At 39.0% G+C, this 16,698-nt stretch overlaps 1 protein-coding gene across 3 annotated transcripts in view; it reads right to left on the bottom strand.

Annotated features, from left to right (window-relative positions):
• Positions 1–16,092, bottom strand: part of kek5 (kekkon 5) — a 261,070-nt gene extending 244,978 nt beyond the window's left edge. For all 3 annotated transcript variants that reach the window (XM_069506203.1, XM_069506202.1, XM_034980723.2), the window contains exon 1: positions 15,490–16,092. The gene's annotated coding sequence lies outside the window, so the exon portion shown is untranslated. The remainder of the gene's footprint in view (positions 1–15,489) is intronic.
• Between the last annotated feature and the right edge of the window lie 606 nt (positions 16,093–16,698).

Raw genomic sequence — 16,698 nt, 5'->3', positions numbered from 1 at the left:
GCTCCCTAATTGAATTAATTCCAAACATTATCATTTCAAAGCATGCATTCAAAAGTGGAATATCAATAGGGTCTTAGACTGTAGTATAAGTCCCGCAAATTGCTAGTGCGCTGGAACCATGGCTCATTAAAAATCGAAACGACGTCATTTGACGTATATTTAAGTAAAAATATACCACCAGCTCGAAACTTCAGTCTAGTGCTGACGTCACTAAAATGGCGGCCACGCGTGTTAGCAATTTGCGGGACTTATAATAAAATTACGTGAATTTTTGGATAGTGGTAGTATATGGAGATATAATTCATAATTAAAGATTTTTTTAAAAATAACTAATTATTAACGTCACGCTGTAGGCACGGAAAGCGATTAATTACGTCACAGGGCGTAAACAATAATTTCAATTTTTCAACATATTTTCCCGCTGAAATTACTCTATTTTTTATGTTAAAAATTGAAAAATATTTGTTGTTTATGGATTGTGACGTCATTAATTACCTTCCGTACTGCGTGACGTTCATGGTAAAAATAAATAAAAAAATCAATTTTTTTTTAAGTTAAAATAGGTATGTATTATGTCATGGTAGATGCATCCGACTATTCGAAAGTACTTGTAAAAGTTTATTCGAATAAAACAGATTTTTATTTATTTATTTATGTACATTAAGGGAGTACACCCCCAATCCCCCAATTTTAACTTATCTACGTCCTACAGTATAATTTCCTTAGTTTAGCAACTTGGTTTATTATGAAAATGGTTTTTTTGTGTAGGTAAAAATTTGGACTTTTTTGTAAAAAAAACACAAATTTAGGTAGGTAGTTGTCTGAAATTACTTACTCAATTAATCCCGAGCCACGACGCCGCTCGACTAACCAATCAATATCTCTTATTCCGTCTTTGCTTAGTAGGCGCCACGAAATTCAAAGGTAATAGAAATGAGATTTCCTGTCTCTAACTATCCATACTAATGTTCTATATGCGAAAGTGTGTCTGTCTGCTAACCTTTTACGACTCATCCGTTCCACCGATTTTAAAACCACGCGGATGAAGTCTCGGTCATCATCTAGCCCTAAATAAATCCTATCAAGTACAAATAAAATTTAATTCAGGTGAGGACAGGATTGCGTAATTCGGACGAAATTGGACGGACACTTCTGCGAACTTTAAGCCCCAGCTTTTAAGTGTTTCCTAGATCTGAAATGTGGATTTTTAAATATGTAATATGCTTTATACAAAATTAAATAGCCATGAGAGCCTCTTGGTTAAGACATCCGCTTCCTATTCGGGAAGTCAGGGGTTCAATCTCGGTCACGCACCTCTAGTTTTTTTTGACACGTACGTTATAAGCAATGGAATCTTACTTGCTTTACCAGTGAAGAAAAACGTCGTGAGGAAACCTGCATGCCTCAGTTTTGTCCATAAAGTTTTCAAAGGTGTGAGAAAGACGTGTGCCAATCCGCACTTGACAAGAAAGAAAGAAAGAAAGAAAAGAAAAACGTTTATTTCTTCAATTGTGCCACACATTAATTACATGTTATAGATAAGCTAAGCTAGACAATGGCCAAGGCTTCTCATTCTGAGAGGACACCCGTGCTCAGTAGTGAGCCGGCAATGGGAAGATGATGAAGATTCTCTAGCATTCAAAGCGACGTATACCTATTAAACTATAATATTATGCAAGCACTAACATCTGTTTTTACAAGATCGTGCACTGATGTTTCGCTAAACATCTAGCTACGCGACGAGGGCGACACGCTTATACTTTACCACTTCTATGTCCGAAACTCTGAATTCCGTGGTAAGACCGTTAACCTAACCGCAGACCATTAATTAACAGAAGACCAGTAACTAAGCCTTCGATAGTTTCACTGGACCAAAGCAAATAGATTTAAAGGCTTGGTCACACACGCGCGGCGGTAAACTACGGCCACACCTGCGCGTCATGGACGCGGGATGCGGTACGGGAATGAAACGAAACGAAACTGACTGACTGACGAAGTAATGCGTGACTGAATAGACAACCTGATCGTCGGCCCTCTTTTCGTTCCAGTTAGATACATCATTACTAATGTATAAAGGCGAAAGTGTGTTTGTCTGTTGATTTGTCCTTCAATCACGCAGCAACGAAACAACGGATAGACGTTATCCGATTTGTCCGAGATTTCTTGACCGATTTGCAATTTTTTTTGCATGGATGAAGCTAAAGACTTAAAGAGAGATAAATAAGTTTATGATTTTGTAAAGTGGTGATAGTAAAAAATACCCGTTTTAGTGAGTTTGTTGTGGACTCTTCTCAGACCTGGGCGCGTTTGTAACCCTCGTAGCTTTAGTTTTAAGTTCGCGTAATAATCATCACCACTATTATCATCTTACAAATCCAACAACCGATCATCAAAAAGTGTAATTTATTAAGTAGTAGCTGATGCCTGCGACTTCGTACGTGTGGATTTAGGTTTTTGAAAATCCTGTGGGATCTGTTCAATTTTGCGGAATAGAAAGTAGCCTATGTCCTTCCCCGGGATGCAAGCTATCTCTGTACCAAATTACATCAAAATCTGTTGAACGGTTGAGCCATGAAAAGCTAGCAGACAGACACACTTTCGCATTAATAATCTTAGTATGGATATGGATTTTGTATTTTGGATAAATTATTTGACTTTTGACTTTTTTGAATAAATCTCCCACTGCACAAGTTCAAGCCCAGAAGTTATTTACGTAATACCGACTGTATGAACTATGATCATATAGACTCCAGTCCAAACTCGACAGCTTTTGTTTGGGATAACCTAGTCACTTTAATTTTAAAGTTTACTATAAGTAGATGCTTACCTAACTACTAAAGAGCAATTTAAATGCATTTTCTATTATTGCAGACCGTACCACGTTTACACTAGAGAAGAGTTCGAATAATACAGAATCGCTGGGGTGGAAAATTAACGTGAAAAAGGTATACTTATATATATAGAAGCATATTCTATATATTCTAATGTACTTACTAGCTTGTTTACTTCGTCCGCGTGGGCTACACAAATTGCAAACCCCTATTTTACCCCCTTGGGGGTTGAATTTTCAAAAATTATTTATGCGTGCCAAATTTCAGGCCGATCCGTCCAGTCATATCAGCTGTGCGTAGATAGATCAGTCTGTCAGTCGGTCAGCTCACTATTTCAGCACCTTGGGACCTACGTGTCCCGCCCATTGCCACTTCAGCTTCTCAACCCGTTGAGCTATGTCGGTTACTTTGGTTCTTCGAAGGATCTCATTTCAGATTCGATAATGTAGATACTCCGAACATATTCTCTCTATGGGCTATAAGGGAACGCATAAGCAAGTACCTAAATTTTAGTTAAGATTAACTATCCTACTTAGCTATATTAATTAAAAGTATTTAATTAAACTAGTTAAGTTTAGACGGTTTTAATCAACGACAACTAAGTTAAGTTTGTAACAGACTGTGTGAGAGACACATAAATCGATCTCTTTGTTGGAGGCCAAAGTAGTTGCCGCAGTTTTGTCTACTTTGTCTACTACTACCACCACAGGGAAAGTTCTGTATGTCTGTATAACAGAGCAGAGACCTTGGAGACTCGTTTAGATTTCAAACTAAGGGTTTGTTTAGCCGCAAAGCTCAGCGGGTTGTGAAGCTAAAGAGGAAATTAGGCAGGACGCATATCTCTAAAAAAAAAACCAGCCAAGTGCGAGTTCGACTCGCGCACCGAGGGTTCCGTACTCGGGTATTTATTTCGACATTTTGCACGATAATTCAAAAACTATGATGCATAAAAATAAATAAAAATGTGTTTTAGAATACACATACCTTTCATATTATGATACCCCACTTGATATAGTAATCTTACTTCGAAAATTGAAAATACTAATTATTAGTATATGACCAAATTCTTTTTTTGTGTGATATAACCACAAAGTCATGGTTTTCAGATTTTTTACCGAATGTCTGCTATAAGACCTACCAACCTACCAAATTTCATGATTCTAGGTCAACAAAGTGATCCTATAAGGTTTCCGTTTTTCCTTTTGAGGTACGGAACCCTAAAAACCGTTAGACGTTGGTGTCCAACTCCCAAGGTGCTGGAATGGCGGCTCCCACCGGAAAGCGCAGCGTTGGAAGACCCCCACTAGGTGGACAGGCACAACCAAGCGAGTCGAAGGACTACGCAAGGCTAACGTGTGGAAGTCCGTACAAGAGACCTATGTCCAGCACTGGACGTTCTATCAGGTGATTTTGATATACATATAAGAAAACTAGATAATGCTCGCGACTTCGTCCGCGTGGATTTAGGTTTTTTTATAATCCCGTGGGAACTCTTTGATTTTCCGGGATAAAAAGTAGCCTATGTCCATCCCCAGGATGATCCCCAGGATGAAGCTATATCTCTGTACCAAATTTCGTCAAAATCGGTTGAACAGATGGGCCATGAAAGGCTAGCAGACCAGACAGACAGACAGACACACTTTCGCATTTATAATATTAGTATGGATGTAAATTATTAGTATACTTAGGATAGGATAGGATTAGTTACCTTTTTTTTTGTTTTTGTAAAAGAATATTAGCCAAGTTTATTATGCTGACTAATATTCTCCTTTCCCCTCCAACTAAACGCAAAGCTTGTGCTAGGAGTAGGTACGACAATAGTGCAACGGGTGGGGTTTGAACCGGCGACCTTTCGGTTTTCAGTCTGCTCCTTTAACCGTTGAGCTATCGAGGCTCTTTGCCTACAGCGGGCTCCGTGCGGAAAAGAAACAGCACAAAAAGAAAGAAAAAACCTTTCTACGCTAATGTTATAAAGGGTTAAGTTCGTAAGTTTGTATGTAACTAGGGTAATCTCTAAAACGGAATTAATGAACCGATTCTGAAATTTTTTCGTAACTTTGTACCTATGTAAATAAGGGGGAATGTCCGGAACCATAGATAATACACATATTATTATATACCAGAGATCCGGAACTAATGAACCGATATATTGTGTACTAGATGATGCCCGCGATTTCGTTTGCGTGGATTTAGCTCTCAGGCATGCAGGTTTCCTCACGATGTTTTCCTTCACCGTTAAAGCAAGTGATATTTAATTACTTAAAACGCACATAACTCCGAAAAGTTAGAGGTGCGTGCCCGGGATCGAACCCTCGACCTCCGATTAGAAGGCGGACGTCCTAACCACTAGGCTATCGCAGCTTTTTATTTGATGACTAGCTGATCCCCGCGGCTTCGCCCGCGTAGATTTAGGTTTTTAAAGATCCCGTATAGCCTATGTCACTCAGGAATAATGTAGCTTTCTACTGGTGAAAGAATTTTTAAAATCGGTTCAGTAGTTCTAAAGATTACCCCCTACAAACAAACTTAACGACATTACCTCTTTATATAATACAACGGGCCGTGCAGCAGAAATCGTAATATTTTAATTTCGCCATAACTTCAAAACCAAACGTCCAATTTTAATCATTCAAAGACCAAATATTATCTCCATAAACTGTTCTTAGTGATGAAATCATTTATTTTGATAAGGATTAATAGCATGAGTAAAATAAACGCGTTTAAATGTAGTCCAAAAAAAATTCAAGTTTTTAAATAAAAAAATGGTTGCTGTGCCTCACTCGACATAGATGGGTATAGTGTGTCGCGGACTTTTTTGTAGATATTTATAAGATCTACAATTAATTAGAACATTTTATGGTTCTATCTTTTATAGTTTAGGCAGCGTACGCAAAATAAGTAACTTTTCTGGTTGATTTTTTACACCTTGTGTCCGAAAAACCCAAATATCTTACGGAACCCTATTTTTTTCCAAAATAAAATATAGCCTATGTTACTCGTGGATAATGTAGCTTTCGAATGGTGAAAGAATTTTTAAAATCGGTCCAGTAGTTTTTGAGCCTATTCAGTACAAACAAACAAACAAAGTTTTCCTCTTTATAATATTAGTGTAGATAGGTACTTAAATATATATATTTAATTATATTTTGATAAAGCAGATATCTAAATATATAAGAGGAAAAGGTGATTGACTGACTGATCTATCAACGCACAGCTCAAACTACTGGACGGATCGGGCTAAAATTTGGCATGCAGATAGCTATTATAACGTAGGCATCCGCTAAGAAAGGATTTTTGAAAATTCAACCCCTAAGGGGGTGAAATAGGGGTTTGAAATTTGTGTAGTCCACGCGGACGAAGTCGCGAGCATAAGCTAGTTAAATTATATTTTGATAAAGCAGATATGAACAATAATTGTGTAAGTATGTAATAATATTACACAAAAGACATCCGTAATCACCATTACGTGGAAGAGGGTAGTTCTGCAGATTAGAGCAAAGAAAACCTACTTGAGATAACGAGCGCATTTGTTACGGGGATTACGGCGAACAGGCGAACGAACTCACGCATATTGTGTGATACATAGCAAGGATTTCTGTTTTGCACGAGGCTCAACAAGAGTTTTACACGAGGCTCAACAAGAGTTTTACGCGACAGATCGAGATGACAATCGGGGTATGAGGCGGGGGGACACCCCGCACATTCGCACGTCATCTGCGCTATCACGACAGGCTGTGCGGGTGTGCGGGGCATCCCCAACCCAATTGCTATGTCGCCCTGTCGCGAACTATACCTGGAAATTTCTATAGTGTCTACTTGAGCCCAGCTTCCTATGCCCCTATGCTCTCCTGGTACTTTATTCATATTTATAAGCTACAGTTGGTGTCTCAAAGGACCTTAAACTTGCGCAGTGGGTAATATTTGGCGTCTCATTAAAAGGCCTCTGACCTCATACCTGCGCAGTGGGTGATTTATCGATGTATGGTTAGAGCATACGTAATGATTGAATGTAGTGAATGATTATATGTGATACATAGCACGGATTTCAGTTTTGCACGAGGCTCAACAACAATTTTACAACTAAACATCTATAGAACGCGACAAGTCGAGATGGCAATGGGACGCCCCCCGCCCCCCCTCATACCCCGACTGCCATCTCGACCTATCGCGTACCTACTATAGCTTATGCCCGAGAATTCGTCAGCGTAGACTACACAAATGGAATAGGACGCAGAGAGACTAAAGCTGAGTTGTTCGAAACAAATTCAATTTAAGTGGAGATTAAAATAATTTAATCATAACATCATTAAACCTTTTAAAGTCATAACATCATTGTACCTAAATCTTTTGTACTAGCCAGTTGTTAACGTTTATGCTGTGTCCTTTAGTTATAAATCCTTTTGTATGTAAATACTTGTGTATGTGTAAATGTTGTTGGTTAGTAAAAAAAAAAAAAAAAAAAAAAAAAAAATCACGAGACTCCACAGAACTCTTGTGATTGAATTAGTTTAATCTCCACTTAATTTTTGAATTTGTTCCGAATTACTATCGTATCGTACATCGTACATCGAATCGTAAGTGTTTACCACTTTAGCTACCACATTAGTGGCTTGTAGTTACAGTGAAATTTCCATTTCCAAAAACCAGTCAGGCTCGCGCAACGGAGGTTCCGTACTACAGTTGTATTTTTTCGTAATTTTGCACGATAATTCAAAAACTATGATGCATAAAAATAAATAAAAATCTGTTTTAGAATGCACAGGTAAAGACCTTTCATATGATACCCCACTTGATATAGTTGTCTTACTTTGAAAATTGAAAATACTAATTATTAGTTCATGACCACAATTTAGGTTTGTTTGTGTGATGTGACCACAAATTCACGGTTTTCAGATTTTTCCCCAAATGTCTGCTTGAGACCTACCTACCTGCCAAATTTCATGATTCTAGGTCAACGGGAAGTACCCTGTAGGTTTCTTGACAGACCGACAGACAGACGGACAACAAAGGGTTCCGTTTTTCCTTTTGAGGTACGGAACCCTAAAAACATTGCATTGTTGGTCGAATACCCCGAATGGTATTTGTTCGACCAAGCGGCCAAGCCATAACAAAAAGGCTGAAAACTGCTGATCGGGCGCGGGCGGGTCAACGCCCTTTCAACAGCCATCGGAACCACTTTCACCTCCAACTATCTCATTATTCCGCACTTACTCCTATAACCACATCTACAACTCCTAATACCGTATGGCGTATACTAAAGAGCAAAGGCTGAGATCTATAGAGCGCACTTCGACTTTGCTCAGAGTTAAGATTGAGTAAAAAAGAGACAGATTTATGTGAGAGATATAGCTCTGTCTCGTTTTAACTCTGTCTTAAGTCTAAGCAAAGTCAGAGTGCGCTTTATAGATCTCACCCTTAGTTACGTACCGTGACTTTACTCTTCAAAGCTTACGCTTCCAGAAGACATATTGGAGATGTCTCTCAACAAGTTCAAAGCTTTCATAAAACGTAAACTTATTGAGAAATCCTATTACCCTATTTCACGGTTTTGAACCAAATAAATCGGACAACCTCTTAGATACTAATGAACGACCCGTTTGAAATCCAGACGTCACTGAGATTGCATTGGTGCATAAGCACCAATGAGTCGGTGCCATTTTGTTTGTTCAACAACCCTCTATATATACATACGAAGTCTAAATATATAAACGGAAAAGGTGACTGACTGATCTATCAACGTACAGCTCAAACTACTGGACGGATCGGGCTGAAATTTGGCATGCAGATAGCTATTATAACGTAGACACCCGCTAAGAAAGGATTTTTGAAAATTCAACCCCTAAGGGGGTAAAATAGGAGTTCGAAATTTGAGTAGTCCACGCGAACGAAGTCGCGGGCATAAGCTAGTAATATATAAGTCAATGGGTATAAGCAAAATAATCGGCTGATAAACAGCTAAGTAGAGTAGAGTGTGGTCACACTGTAAGAATATAATATGATACTATAGATAAAGAGTTTCGACGAAACCGTCTAGCCAGGGCAATCGTGCGGTGAGCCTTGAGCCTCAATAGCTCGACGGTTAAACGAGGGGACTGATATCGGAAAGGTCGGCGGTTTAAGCCCCACCCGTTCCTCGTATCTGGTATTCCGTCGTCCTGTCATGTCATATTGTCGTACCTACTCCCCGCACAAGCTTTACGCTTAGTTGGAGGGGAAAGGAGAATGTTAGTCTTGATAAATAAAATAAATAAATAAATCATTTATTTGCAAGAACGTTGGTACAAAGAAGATGGAAGAATACAATATAAAGAGCCCTTAACATTCGACTAAATTAATAGTGTGCAAATATTTTAAGAGATATAAGATCAAAATTAAGTTATTAAACATTATCACATGAAATTATTAGTATTATACAGCATGCAATCAGTAAAATATCCGAGCATATTATAAGAATACAATTCAATTAGTTTTTTTTTTAATAAAAAAGAAAAAAAAAATTGTTATAGTTATTCAAGATGTCAGTAATTAAATCCACACTTATTAAGTCAACATATTACATTAAATATTCTTTGACGTCGTAGAAGCATTTTTCTAAAAGTAACTTATTAAGTTTTCCCTTAAAAACATTTAAAAATAGCTAATATTCTTTTTAAAAAATTGATATGTGCATCCATACTATCCATACTAATATTATAAATGCGAAAGTGTGTCTGTCTGTCTGCTAGCTTTTCACGGCTCAACAGTTTAACCGATTTTGATGAAATTTGGTACAGAGTTAGCTACATCCCGGGGAAAGACATAAGCCTTTTTATCCCGGAAAATCAAAGAGTTCCCACGGGATTTTTAAAACCTAAAACCACGCGGACGAAGTCGCGGGCATCAGCTAGTAGGTAATAAATTACACTTTTTGATGGTCGATTGTTGGATTTGTAAGATGATATACCTACCTAGTAGGCATAATTTTTACGCGAATTTAAAACTAAAGGTCTGTACGCACCTAAGCTGCGCTGCGCGTCACTGCACGTCGCGGCACAGAGCGTCAAAATATTATTTCTATCATTTTGTATGGCGCATATCGCACTAGAGCGGCGCTGCACAGTGCTTCACTGCGCGCTGCCGCGCGTCGCGGCTGGCGGAATATTGTGAAGCCGCAGCGAAGCGATGCGCGGTGCAGCGACGCTAGTGCGACATACCTAGCGGCGCGTCGCGTGGCTCCCGCGGCGCTTGGATAAGATACACGCGCATCGAGTTAAGTATTTAATGTATAGGCGTGATAGACCTCAAAATAAATAACGTAGTATTAATTTTTGGCACATGACGGGCTCTTAAAAGTATATCCTCAAAATTCCCAACCCCTAGGATGTCGGCTTCCACCCTTTCCCTCTTCAATCTCGCTCATCTTGCGCCGTTGTTGTTCGTACGCGATCGGGCATAGAAGTGACGCGCAAGTGACGCGAGCTGCCGCGTACTGCAGTTGTAGTGCGGTAGGTACCGTGAGCGGCCTGAAGTGACGCGCCCTGCAGTCGGACTGAAGCGACGCGCAGCGCAGCTCAGGTGCGTACAGATCTTAAAGCTACGAGGGTTCCAAACGCGCCCAGGTCTGAGAAGAGCACACAACAAACTCAGCCCATCTAGACATAGCAGACGTATGGTAAGTGCGGGACGAAGGAGCGACCCGAGTTGGCCTCTGTAGACAGCCCTGTGTTGAAAAATCGCTCGTCGTGATCGTCATTTCCCACGACATGAAAGGCGTCGGCCTACTGTATCTCTTTATACCGTGGTGTGGTTGTGGAAAGTAGAAATCACAATAAATCTTATCTAAGCAATGGTAGGAACATGTAGGGGTAAAACACGACCTTGTCAGGTTTGAAATACGACTGGGCTCATGAATATCTTCGCCTTGATATTAATCAACAAATAAGGATTCACTACTCACTGTATAGAAGAAGATGGAAGCTGTGGTAGCCTAGTGGTTAGGACGTCCGCCTTCCAATCGGAGGTCGGGGGTTCGATCCCGGGCACGCACCTCTAACTTTTCGGAGTTATGTGCGTTTTTAAGTAATTAAAATATCACTTGCTTTAACGGTGAAGGAAAACATCGTGAGGAAACCTGCATGCCTGAGAGTTCTCCATAATGTTCTCAAAGGTGTGTGAAGTCTGCCAATCCGCACTTGGCCAGCGTGGTAGACTATGGCCAAAACCTTCTCACTCCGAGAGGAGACCTGCGCTCTGTAGTGAGCCGGCGATGGGTTGATCATGATGATGATGACTCACTGTATATCGTCGAATTGGTTGGCTGAGGTTTTTAAAGAATTTGGGAATTTATCTAAATATATAAAAGGAAAAGCTGACTGACTGAGGTCTATCAACGCATAGCTCAAACTACTGGACGGATCGGGCTGAAATTTGGCATGCAGATTGCAGATAGCTATTATGACGTAGGTGTCCGCTAAAAAGGATTTTTGAAAATTCGACCCTTAAGGGGGGTGAAATAGGGGTTTGAAATTTGTTGTAGTCCACGCGGTAACCCTATGTTGAAATCATCTTCGACTTCGTCCGCGTGCTACACAAATTTCAAACCCCTATTTGACTCCCTTAGGAGTTGAATTTCCAAAAAATCCTTTCTTAACGGATGTCTACGTTATAATAGCTATCTGCATGCCAAATTTCAGCCCGATCCGTTCAGTAGTTTGAGCTGTGCGTTGATAGATCAGTCAGTCAGTCAGCCACTTTTTCGTTTTATATATTTAGACTAGCTTATGCTCGCGACTTCGTCCGCGTGGACTACAAAATTTCAAATCCCTATTTCACCCCCTTAGGGGTAGAATTTTCAAAAATCCTTTCTTAGCGGATGCCTACGTCATAATAGCTATCTGCATGCCAAATTTCAGCCCGATCCGTCCAGTAGTTTGAGCTGTGCGTTGATAGATCAGTCAGTCAGTCAGTCACCTTTTCCTTTTATATATTTAGACTAGATGATGCCAGCGACTTCGTCCGCATGGATTTAGGTTTTCAAAAATCCCGTGGGAACTCTTTGATTTCCCGGGATAAATAGCATATGTCCTTCCCCGGGATGCAAGCTATCTCTGTACCAAATTTCATCAAAATCGGATGAACGGATGGGCCGTGAAAGGCTAGCAGACAGACAGACAGACACACTTTCGCATTTATAATATTAGTATGGATTAGCTTATCCCGCAACTTCGTCCGCGTTGACTACACACTAACCCCTATTTTTCAAAATCTAGAATTTTCAAAATCTTCTCTTAGCGGATGCCTACGTCATAATAGCTATCTGTATTCTGTATGCTAAATTTCAGCTCGATCCGTCCAGTAGTTTGAGCTATGCGTTGATAGATCAGTCAGTCATCCATTTAAAAAAATCCCGTGGGACACTCTCCCGATCTTTAGCTTTATCCATGTAAAAAAACCGGACCTACCTACCTACCTCCGAAATTTCATGGTTCTAGGTCAACAGGACTATAGGTTTTCTTGACAGAGAGAGAGACAGAAAACGAAGTAAAATTTCTAAATAATTTTTTTTTTACCGGTTTCCTGCCGGTTACGCAATTTTTGATATGTATTTAAAAATTATTTAGTAATTTCCTTGAAGTGTAGGTAAAACACTAAAAAAATTATAAAAAAAATGAAGTAAAATTTCACAAAAACGTGAGATTCTGCATGTCTTAGCTTACAAACACAAAAGATTGTAGATGAATAATTGTTTGTTATTTATATAAATGAATAATTCTTTGTTATTTACTGATAACTGATAAGAACTCTACGTAACGTGTTATGTTCTTTTAACTATGTATTTACGCACTTAGGCGTTTATGCACTCATTCGAATTCGTTTTCGTAAAAACACGACTCGAAGTGGCTGGCCGTCATACAAAACGTACGCTAAATGTGTTGCTGATCGCAAATCTCAAGAACAGCTGAACCGATTTCGCTAATTCTTTTTTTATAATATTCCTTGAAGTACGAAGATGGTTCTTACGGAGAGAAAAATTAAAAAAAATCCTGAAATAGAATCGACTGTTAGGCGGTACAGAGTTCACAGGGGAAGCTAGTGCGTAAATAAAAATGACTCTTCGCGCGTCATTTTAATTCTATGGGTCAACAACTGTCATGTCAAAAGTACAGTAGGGCGATTGTCTAAAACCTGCATCAATCATTATTACAATCTCAATTGTTCTGATTGGCTGAATTTGTGCGATTCTTGTTGCAACAATGCATTGTGGCCAATAGTGAGCGAGCATTAACCAATCAGAGATGATTGCGATCGTGACATTGTAGCTGTCAAACAACCGCGGTAGAGCCACTGGTTCACCCATCACCCATCGATCTAGAATGCAATAATGTACTAAGAATTAGTACTTAAAATTTCTTTGGGTTCCGTACTTTTGACATGAAATTTGACACAAAAAGTTAAAATGGCGCGTGAGGACTCATTTTTTTGTGGACTTAACGCGGGTGCACTTATTTGATTAATAGGTAGGTACTATACGTCAAATTACGAATCGCAAAAATACGAATACTCGCGTAGGTAGGGTACGTCCGTTTTGTATGACGGCCACTTCGAATCGTATTTTCACGAATCACGCATATAAATCGAATCCGTTAAATCATGGATTCCGTAAAAATACGAATCGACCTACCTACGTATTTGTAATTCGTATGACGGCCATTTCGAAGACTCACGGATACGAACCGTATTTTTACGGAATCTGTGATTTCACGGATGAGTGCACAAACGCCCTTAGACGTAAATAGTTATGCATTATTGTGCATACTGCATTCAAACCTACTTTTATGTCATTGTTTTACTTTTATGGGTTAGAGGGAATGCGGGCAAGTGAGTATAGGTTGATTCGTATCTCACAGGTCTATACATTAGGTACATGCTCAGTCCATCGCCGGCTCACTACAGAGCACGGATCTATTCTCAGATTGAGAAGGCCTGAAAGTTCTCCATAATGTTCTCAAAGTTGTGTGAAATCTGCCAATCTGCACTTGGCAGGCGGTGGTGGACTGTGGCCAAACCATACTCATTCTGAAATACAATATGTGCTCAGTAGTGAACCGGCGTTGGGTTGATGACGAGGTAAAACGAACATGGCGGCGAAAAATTAATTTCTTAAATTAAAAATCACAGACAAAGAAATGGCACAGGTGCTCCGAAGTACTGGAGTACTATCCCCCCGATATTATTTACAAAAATAACCAGTTATAACCGGTCCCTTTAGGCTTCCACAGACATGCGAATTTTGTCGGCAGGCGATTTTTTCGCACATCTGGATAGTGGGGTTTTAGCATTCATACCTACCTACCTACTATCGTGACTGATATCCATCTCTATGAATATAAAAATGAATCGCTGAATGTGTTGCTGATCGCAAATCTCGAGAACAGCTGAACCGATTTCGCTAATTCTTTTTTTTATAATATTCCTTGAAGTACGAGGATGGTTCTTACGGAGAGAAAAATTTAAAAAAATCCTGAAAAAGAATCGATTGTTAGGCGGTACGAAGTTCGTCGGGTCAGCTAGTTATAAATAATAATTAAAGCCTAGTTGGTTAAGACTTCCGCCTCCTATTTGGGGGGTCGGGGGTTCGATCCCCGGCACGCACCTCTAACTTTTCGAAAATAAATACGCCAAGTTTTTTTTAATTTTTATCTATATATTTAAGTTAATTAAAAGCAGTTATGTAAAGTGCTAAGTTATAAGGTACTTATTTACTTAATAGGTAGGTAGGTTGGTAACTATGTACAGTCAAAGACCAAAACTTGTTTAGCATCTCAATGATCGAATTCGCTTGTCACTGCACGATACGGATGTGCGCACATCAGTGGCCCTACCGCGGTTGTTTGACAGCTACAATGTCACGATCACAATCATCTCTGATTGGTTAATGCTCGCTCACTATTGGCTACAACGCATTGTTGCAACAAGAATCGCACAAATTCAGCCAATTAGAACAATTAAGATTGTAATAATGATTGATGCAGGTTTTAGACAATCGCCCTAGTGAATTCTGAGTGATTGTGTGGCGTGTCTATAGAAAAAGGTCAGAAGTGCGACTGGTTTTTGATGCAATAGTTTTTTTAGTTTAGCAGGAATTGCTACTCGAATTCTGAGGCAGACCGTACCAATGTCGTAGGTAAGTTCCGAATCTAAATTGGAACGTGTCAGCCAACTCGTTGGCCCATATGTAGACAGACGGCTTTATACCGGTCCCTTAGGCAAAACGGATGGAAATGACGCCTCATTAATTCCTTGAGATTACAATTTTATTCACATTTCAAACAAAATACTGGAGGAATCCATTTTTCTCAAAGATTAAAGTAAAAATAATGAATTTACTTACAGTAATAGGTATCTACTTAAATTCCGAGATTTTAATTTATGGGTACAAGAGTAGGCTGTACGGTTTCTGACCTTTGCCTTCTCAGAACGATTAAAAAAAACAATAAGATTAGCGCACATTACATCTAACATTTTTTTGTGGTATAAGTAAGTACTTCCTAAATTTTTTTTAAATACTTAAGATTTTATTCTAATAATTAATATCTTATTCTATTCAATTAAGTAGGTAAGTGAAAACGATATGAAATATGTAATACATACCAAGGACAACATTAAAAAACATAGTTACCTTATTTCTACAGCAAAACGGGCGTGGTGAAGTCAAAAAATCACCACAAAACACATTCCTTGCAAGGTACACATAAACTTAGGGCCAATACATGTATATCTATGACACAAACAGCATTTTCTTGTTCATAAGATGAATCACCGAAGAATGCACTGTGATACACTTTGAAACACACACAAAAGCCTACATGGCACACACTTTAACACTTTTCACTACTAGTTGTTCGATTTTCAAATCGTTTAACTATATTTTTATAGTATTTTCGACAAGACAAAAGTTTTATGCAGCGGAAAAAACGACACGGCAGCCCCACAGCACATCTAGCGAACGACTAGTCGGCCGCTTGTCAAAAGTATAACCCTGACAAAACAAAAGAACCCACGCGACCAGCAGTTTCTCAACAAAAAGCAGAACTTTTTAACTTATCCGGGTTTTCACAAGAGAAACTATAAACAAAACTTGAGAAAACTTTTGTTTTGAGCTGTTTAAACGTTCCATTTACAGTTAAAACACTTCTCTGAATATAAGAACTTGTAAATAATGGACCGCGCGTGTTTCTTATGCGTTAATATCGGGCTTAAATCACATTTTGTTTATGGTTGAAGCACGATCGCAATTGAAGTTGGAACAAAACAACGTTTTGCTAGACCTTTTGAACACGCAGCTAACTTCACGCGCAAACCGGTGATTACCTGCACGTTTTTTGTAGGAACTTTTTTGTGTATAAGTAACTGTACAATAATAATAGTCTTTTGTACAATGAAGAATTTGAAAAGGCAACTTATACTAGCAGTTGCCCCATACTTCGTAGGTATACCTACGCCTAAACTGATTACCTACTCTACTGATAAGATTAGAAATCACGCTGCACTTACCTACTCACTCTGTCTCACCTTAAGGCACAGAACCCAGAATACCTAAATGCCGATTTTCATATCTCTAACTTCAAAAACATAGGACTTTCAAGTAACCTTTCAAACCCCATTTCCCCCCTTAGGAGTAGATTTTCGCAAAATCTTTTTTAGCTAATAGGTATACCTGCCTTCCACATGTTAACAATAGGTAATTAAAACTTTCTCTTATCAACCTATTTTTTCCAAAATAACTTATTGTACCTACTTAAGTACTTACTAACAGATTTTTATTATTTAATTAATTTTATGTTATAAGTACAAAATAAACCATTATAATTCTTGCCCAATTGGGTAT

The sequence above is a fragment of the Maniola hyperantus genome, chromosome 22 (assembly GCF_902806685.2).
Source record: "Maniola hyperantus chromosome 22, iAphHyp1.2, whole genome shotgun sequence".
Lineage (NCBI taxonomy): Eukaryota > Metazoa > Arthropoda > Insecta > Lepidoptera > Nymphalidae > Maniola > Maniola hyperantus.
The sequence above is the reverse complement of the archived record's forward strand: the minus strand, read 5'-3'. Positions and strand labels throughout refer to the sequence as shown.